Source organism: Pteropus vampyrus, unplaced genomic scaffold (assembly GCF_000151845.1).
Source record: "Pteropus vampyrus isolate Shadow unplaced genomic scaffold, Pvam_2.0 Scaffold62, whole genome shotgun sequence".
Taxonomy (NCBI): Eukaryota; Metazoa; Chordata; class Mammalia; order Chiroptera; family Pteropodidae; genus Pteropus; species Pteropus vampyrus.
The window spans coordinates 5,589,996-5,596,357 of record NW_011888843.1 but is presented as its reverse complement, the minus strand read 5'-3'; the positions used below and the strand labels follow the sequence as shown (position 1 = coordinate 5,596,357).

Sequence of the window (6,362 nt, the reverse complement as noted above, 5' to 3'; positions counted from 1 at the left end):
ATATCCCATAGACATTCTATAGTCTCATTATGTTCAGGTCCATCTAAGCAAAATGAGAGGGAATGTATACTTAGGTAGAGGCAAAATACTTATCAGTACTCATAAATATAATTTGTTTAAATGGTTATTGGGACAAGGGAAAGTATAAGTCACTGATAATGATTTTGGAAAATTTTGTACATACTTTTGTGAAAGTAGATTGCTTTCTTAGTGCTGTGTGTGTCAGTTAGTTTATGATGTCAGATAAAAAGCCCAGTAATTTCAGAAATATGAGATTTTAGGAGGGCCTGGACTGGTAAGTAACAGACCCAAAATTTCTTCTAGTGTTTATTGATTATGAACTTCTTCACATGATTAGCCACCTTTGTGTGTCACATATGCATGCACACACACACATACACAGACACACTATCTTCTTGCATACCTATTTCATGCTTATAATCCATTCAGTTATGATCTTTCTGAAATGAAAAAATTTGTATGGGATGCAGTATTCACAAGGTGTCTTATTCCAAAACCCAAGAAATTTTCCTTGGCCTTCCTGCTTACTTAATCTTCCTGATAATGTCTTTTATCTGCCATGTTCTGCCAGTGCTAGATTTTGTTTGATTTGATATCGGTGGCTTCGTAAGAAGTCTTAGTACCAATGTCTCTCTTTTTTTCTGCCAGATTTGAAAATTCAGGTTTTTAATCATTCTCAGCCTTCCTTTTTATTCTTGTTCTTTCCATTCCTTCCAATTTGGTCATTAGTTTATCTTTGCCACTGAAAAATTGCTGTGTATTTATTTGAATAACAAATTTTATGTCAGACTTTAGTGAAATAGATAATATCTTTCACTATAAGTTATAGCACTGTTACAACCGCTCTTCTCAACTTCATTTTCTCATACTTATGTGCTACAATAAAACATGAGAATTTTTATCTTTGCACACATTTAGTGAAATATCTAATTTTTGATGCTGAAATTTATTTAGATTATTTCATATCAGTTTAGAACAACCATTTCTGATTTGGCTGATTTCTGTTTTTATAAGAACAAAACATTTGAAATGTTGTAGTTTATACATATAAAATTATGTATACAGTTAAAAGGAGGAGTTTACATAATGTCATGGTTTCTGTTTGAACTACATTAATACATACTTTTTTTTAGCTTAGATGTTAGTATGAGAGGATTTTCTGGTTTCTTTTTAAAATAATTCAAGCGGTATTTAATATAGTAAAATGTTTTGACCAGTTGCATTTAAAAATAATTTTTATGAGTAAAATCTACTTAGTAGACATATATGTAACTAGAGAATGGGCTCCCTAGTAGACTAGGAATGGGCCAAAGGTGCTAGTTGCCTGGGGAATGTGAAGAAGAGAGACCTAGACAAGGTACTAGGAAAATAATGTATGACTTGTAATTTACTTATTAAAGGCTCACCAGTAGAGATTTTCTAGTTTTTAATTGACATTCAAAAGTACTCTAGGTAGAGAGCCAGAGGAGAGAAAGAACAATTAGGGGGATCGTTTATAAACTACATCCATGTCTAACCAATCTACTGTATATTTGAAACTAATAAAAAAAAAAGTACTGATGAAGACAGAGAAACTTGCTTTTATGGCTTTGTGATAATTTAACAAGTAAATAATGACTGCCTAGTTAATAACTTTTTCATTTAGCTGGTGGTTTTAGGTACATCAGCTAATGCGTTTAAAGATCAGATCGCCTACCTGATTAATAAAAAGCTAAGAAATATTGTGTATTTGCTAAATATTTAGCAAATGACTCTTTTGTTGAGATTAGAGTTAACTATATTACATACTGGTTCTAATGCTTGAATTGCTCATTTTATAAATTGATCTAGTGTCATTTTCTTTTAGAAGAAAATATTTTTATTTTAAAGTTGTGATCTCTGGTAGTTGGAAGATTATAAAATTTATCAAACAGCCTGATTAAAGATAAATGCTGAAAAGTTAGTCATCTACTTTTTTGATGAGAATAATTTCGATTCTTATCTTAGATATATTCAGAAAGAAATGGAGTTTTGCCTTCTTCCAATTTTTTTTTCAAGAAATGATGTTCTAAAACAATTGTTTTAGAAATTGTTTTAGAAGTTGTGTTTTAAAAATTACTTAAAAAATTATTTAAATCATAATTAAGAATGTTCAAGGTTGACGATAATTCCTTATAGTTATATTTCATGTTTCCCAAAATGTAGAAGGTTGGTAAGAAAAAGTACTAAGTAAAATCATTGTCTGCCTCCTAGCTAGGTAGACAGTGAACAGAAATGAAATCCTCTCTGCCAGGTAGAAAAGATGTACAGTTGGAGGCAGCTCTGCTTTGCTCGACTACTCTTCACTGCTGTGAGATTTGACTGATGGTGTATTGACTTTCTGAGGGGTGCTGGAACTTGTAGTTTTGACATTTCTAATATTAGGTTATTTTCCATTCCTATTTCTTTCTTCTTAAACATATGGAATGTAGAGGGAAAATTCTTCAGTTTGAGGTTGTTATTTTTTTGTTTTTATGGTGGTTTAAGTTCTGGATAAAACAAAATGTACTGTATATACATATTGAAGATACACATACATATAAAAGAAAACTAAAGTGAAGCTATCTATTTAAACAGTATTTGAATTATATAATATAAAATAAAGTCTTACACCATTTGTATCATTCTAAGTTGTGTTTATTATTTTTCAGTGAATGGTTTTGACCTTATATATTACTATTCAGATAGCATAGTTCTTAGGCAATTTTAATAGGATTCAAATTTAAAGTGGAACCTTTATTATTAAATTAGATTGCCACTTCAAATACTCACATAGACTTTTCAGAAAAATCTTTTTCAAAATGGGCTTTCTAAATTGTTAACTGACTTATTAAATTTTCATCTGCACTTAGAATATTATTTACCAGTGTCTTAAAATATTTTTATAAATAGATAATGATGTACATAGGAAAAATGCAAAAGGTATTAAAGGTTACTAATGAAAAGCAAGTCTCCCTTTCTTTCCTATTCTCCAGCTATGAGGCTCCCTTAACCCTGAGTGCAGTGTCTTATAATCCCTCAGAGATTATTTGTACTGTAATGTTTTCATATTTCAGAACTAGAGCATTTTAGTTTAATTTTATTCTAGTAAGTAAGAATTTAAGCAGCACACAGTGGTTAGAGAGAGAAAGCTTTCTAGAGTTGAATAGCTATCAGAGGTGGATTTGGGTGAATTTTCAAAATCTGAACCTGCAGGCCAGGGGAGGCCAAATGAGTGCTTAGGTTGCCTGGGAAGTCCAGGAGAGAGCCGTGGAGAGGAGACAGGAGTTCTTAGGGCAGCTGAGTGCTGCAGCAGGACACTTCTGAACCTCTAGCCTCAGGGTTGTATAGTCACAGATGAGAATGGTCTAATCTCTTCCCTTCCACTTTCCAGCCAGCTTATTTTACCTTACCTGCTTACTTATCATTCTCCCCTTAGTGTAGTGTCTGGTATAAAGGAGTCCATTCTCCAAAACCCAGGAAAATTTTCTTTTATTTCCACATAGTTTATTTCCAGAGAAAATGAAAAAACAAAAAAAAAAAGAGAAGAAAAAATTTAAATGTCAAGAGTGCTTTGAAAAACATTTTCCCTAATAAACCAGGTAGATGCGATTGACAAGGAAGAAAATTCAGAAATTAAAAAAATCACCCTAGAGACCCGATAGCGTAGTTTTTAACTATCGAACTATACTGCTATCTTTGCACAGAGCTCTTCACGTTTCTTTAGTTGATTTATGCAGCAGGTGGCTGCATTTAGAAGTACGTCCTGTGACAATGAACCTTTGTGTGTGTGATACAGTATGAAACTAGTTATTGACATTTTAAAAAACACACCACTCCATACTCTGTATTCCTGGGTACATGTATAGGCAGTGGAAGTATTAAAATTGAACTGGAAAGATAAGTAGTACCAAAACCAGATTCTGCTTTGCTTTGGGGAGTGAGAAAAATGAGTACGGAAGGGAACAAAAAATGTGACTTTTTAAAGTACTTACTTTTAGTAAATATATATTTAATAGTTATTTTCTTCTCATTAGCATGGATGATTGAATTATCAGAGCTAGTTTTTGCTCCTGCTAGAACTTTATTCAAAACAGAATTTTTGGAAGATGTTACAAAATAAATTATTTGGTACCAATAATATATTCCTCAGTTTGAGCATTTGGCTGTTTTTTAATAGATTAGTTTAAAATGATTATTTTTCATTTATAACATCTTATTAAAACTCTAATGTCACGTAATTTTCAAAAGTATCCAGAAGGGGGCAGCACGGGCCTGTGAAAATAAGAATGCAAGGTACCTAACCTGTGTGTTGGAGTTCGTGCCTTCATTTGACAGTATTAGATCCGTTGGTCTTAGAAGCAGAGGTATGATAATATGAATGGTTTATGTGACAATATGGTACGTGAGTGTGGCTAATGTTCATACCCTTAATTAAGAGCAATTAGCAGATCAGGTATTCTTTTAATATATTGTGCTTTTCATTCTGCAAAAGTAGCTAAAGCTTTTGCCTGAATTAGCTCTTACCCTACCTTTTTAAACTTGGACTTTTGTCATTATTTTAACTTGAATATTATATTTAAAATACTATGTCTATAATTGTAGCGTAATCCCTGAAGCCAAGCAGAGTAAACTTTGCTAATACAAATGAAGCAAAAGCAGGAAACACACCTATCATTAATTTTCTAAACTATATCACAGTAGACACAATGTTCTATAATGTCCTTTTTTCCCCTTTAAAACTTAATTCATTTAGATTTTTAGGCCACATGTTTTTTGGCACTGTCTTTTTGAAATTAATTTTTATTTTTATTTTAAATTAAATAATACTGTGTTATGTAAATACATATATTTTCTAAATATAGTCTTGTCATCTTTCTATGTCACTAAGTATATTCCAACATCATTTTTAATGTTATTCTGTAGTTTATTTTATCAGAAATTTTAGAATGTTGGTTTATTAATTTTTTCTGTGATCAATAGTGGGGATGAAAATTAGTGTAGCTAAGCATTGCACATCTGGAATGATTTTTTAGGATAAATTTTTAAACATGAAATTTGTATATAAAAGGGTGTATTAATTTTTAAAGGCTTTTGAATTGGTATTAACCAAATTGCCCTTCAAAGCTTAAGAGTAGATTTATACAACCACCATTTTACCCTCATCATTCTCCATTATCCTATTTATAATTTTTTTCTGTTTATAATCCTTTAAGTCTTGCTAATTTTCTAGGCTTGTAAGTACTGTATGTAAAGTATGTGTAAATATATAGTAGTCATTCTCATTTCGAAAGCACAAATGTGTTAATATACCAATACTATATTTGTTATTTGTTCTGATTAGTTTACATTTTATTCTTTAGAATTTTCTGTTTTTAAATTTTTACTACTACCATATTATTATGTGTTCAAAATAAAAAAAAAATTTCTGCTATGGATAGTATCTGTGTATTCAAACATTATAATAAACCCTGTTTCTTGCGTAGGAAGCTGAAAAAATCAGTAATATGCCAAGAGACTGTCAGTGAGGGGTGCCTTTAACAGTAGTGAGAAAGATTGCATTCTTATTCTGGCTGTCTGATATTCTAAACATTTTAAAAATTTTCCTATTTTGGAAAATTTCCTTTAGATCTTAAGTCATGTCCTTGATAGTAGAGAAGATTACACAGGGCATGAAGTTTATTTTTTAGTAACAGAAGTAATTTAGTGTTAAACTTTGTGAATGAAGCGGTTGATTAAATTCACTTTTTATTTTGGCCAAAAAGGTAGTATGAGACAAGGCAAAGACTTTTTTCTTGAGTAATTTAATTATAAAACAGTTTCAAAATGAGTTAAAAATTTTTTAAATGGCAGAAATTATTAGAAAAAAGTGAATGACCTTTTAAGGTGGCTAGTCAACAAGGTACAACATATTTTTGAATAGTCATTCATTCGGTAAATATCTGAGTGCCTGCTATATTCCAGGTACCTTTGAGGACCGGGCATATAATAGTGGTCATAGTTGCTGTTTGATGGAATTTCATCAAATGAAGGAGCCGGACTAGAAAACACTCAGTTATAGTGGAGGATGATAAATATCATGCAGTGCCTGTTTTGTGAGATCCTGAGTACCTGGCCCTCACGGAGGCCCTTTCAGGGGCTTTCGTAAGCCTCCCTTGGGCGTTTTGGAAGAGTTTCAAAAAGGATAATGCTATTTGAAATTATGAGTTTTTGAAGGTATTGGAATGTGTTAGTTCTGTGGGTGTGCATAAAGTGATATATGTATATGAATAACCTCTGTTGGCAGAGGTACTTGTATTGGGTATGTGACGGGGAGTAGTCCGGAGCACTTGACAATTCATCCC

General features: G+C 31.7%; 1 protein-coding gene across 5 annotated transcripts in view; it reads left to right on the top strand.

The window, feature by feature from the left end:
• The window catches only part of WDR7 (WD repeat domain 7), a 293,007-nt gene that overhangs the window by 39,843 nt on the left and 246,802 nt on the right, over positions 1-6,362 (top strand). The window lies entirely within an intron of this gene.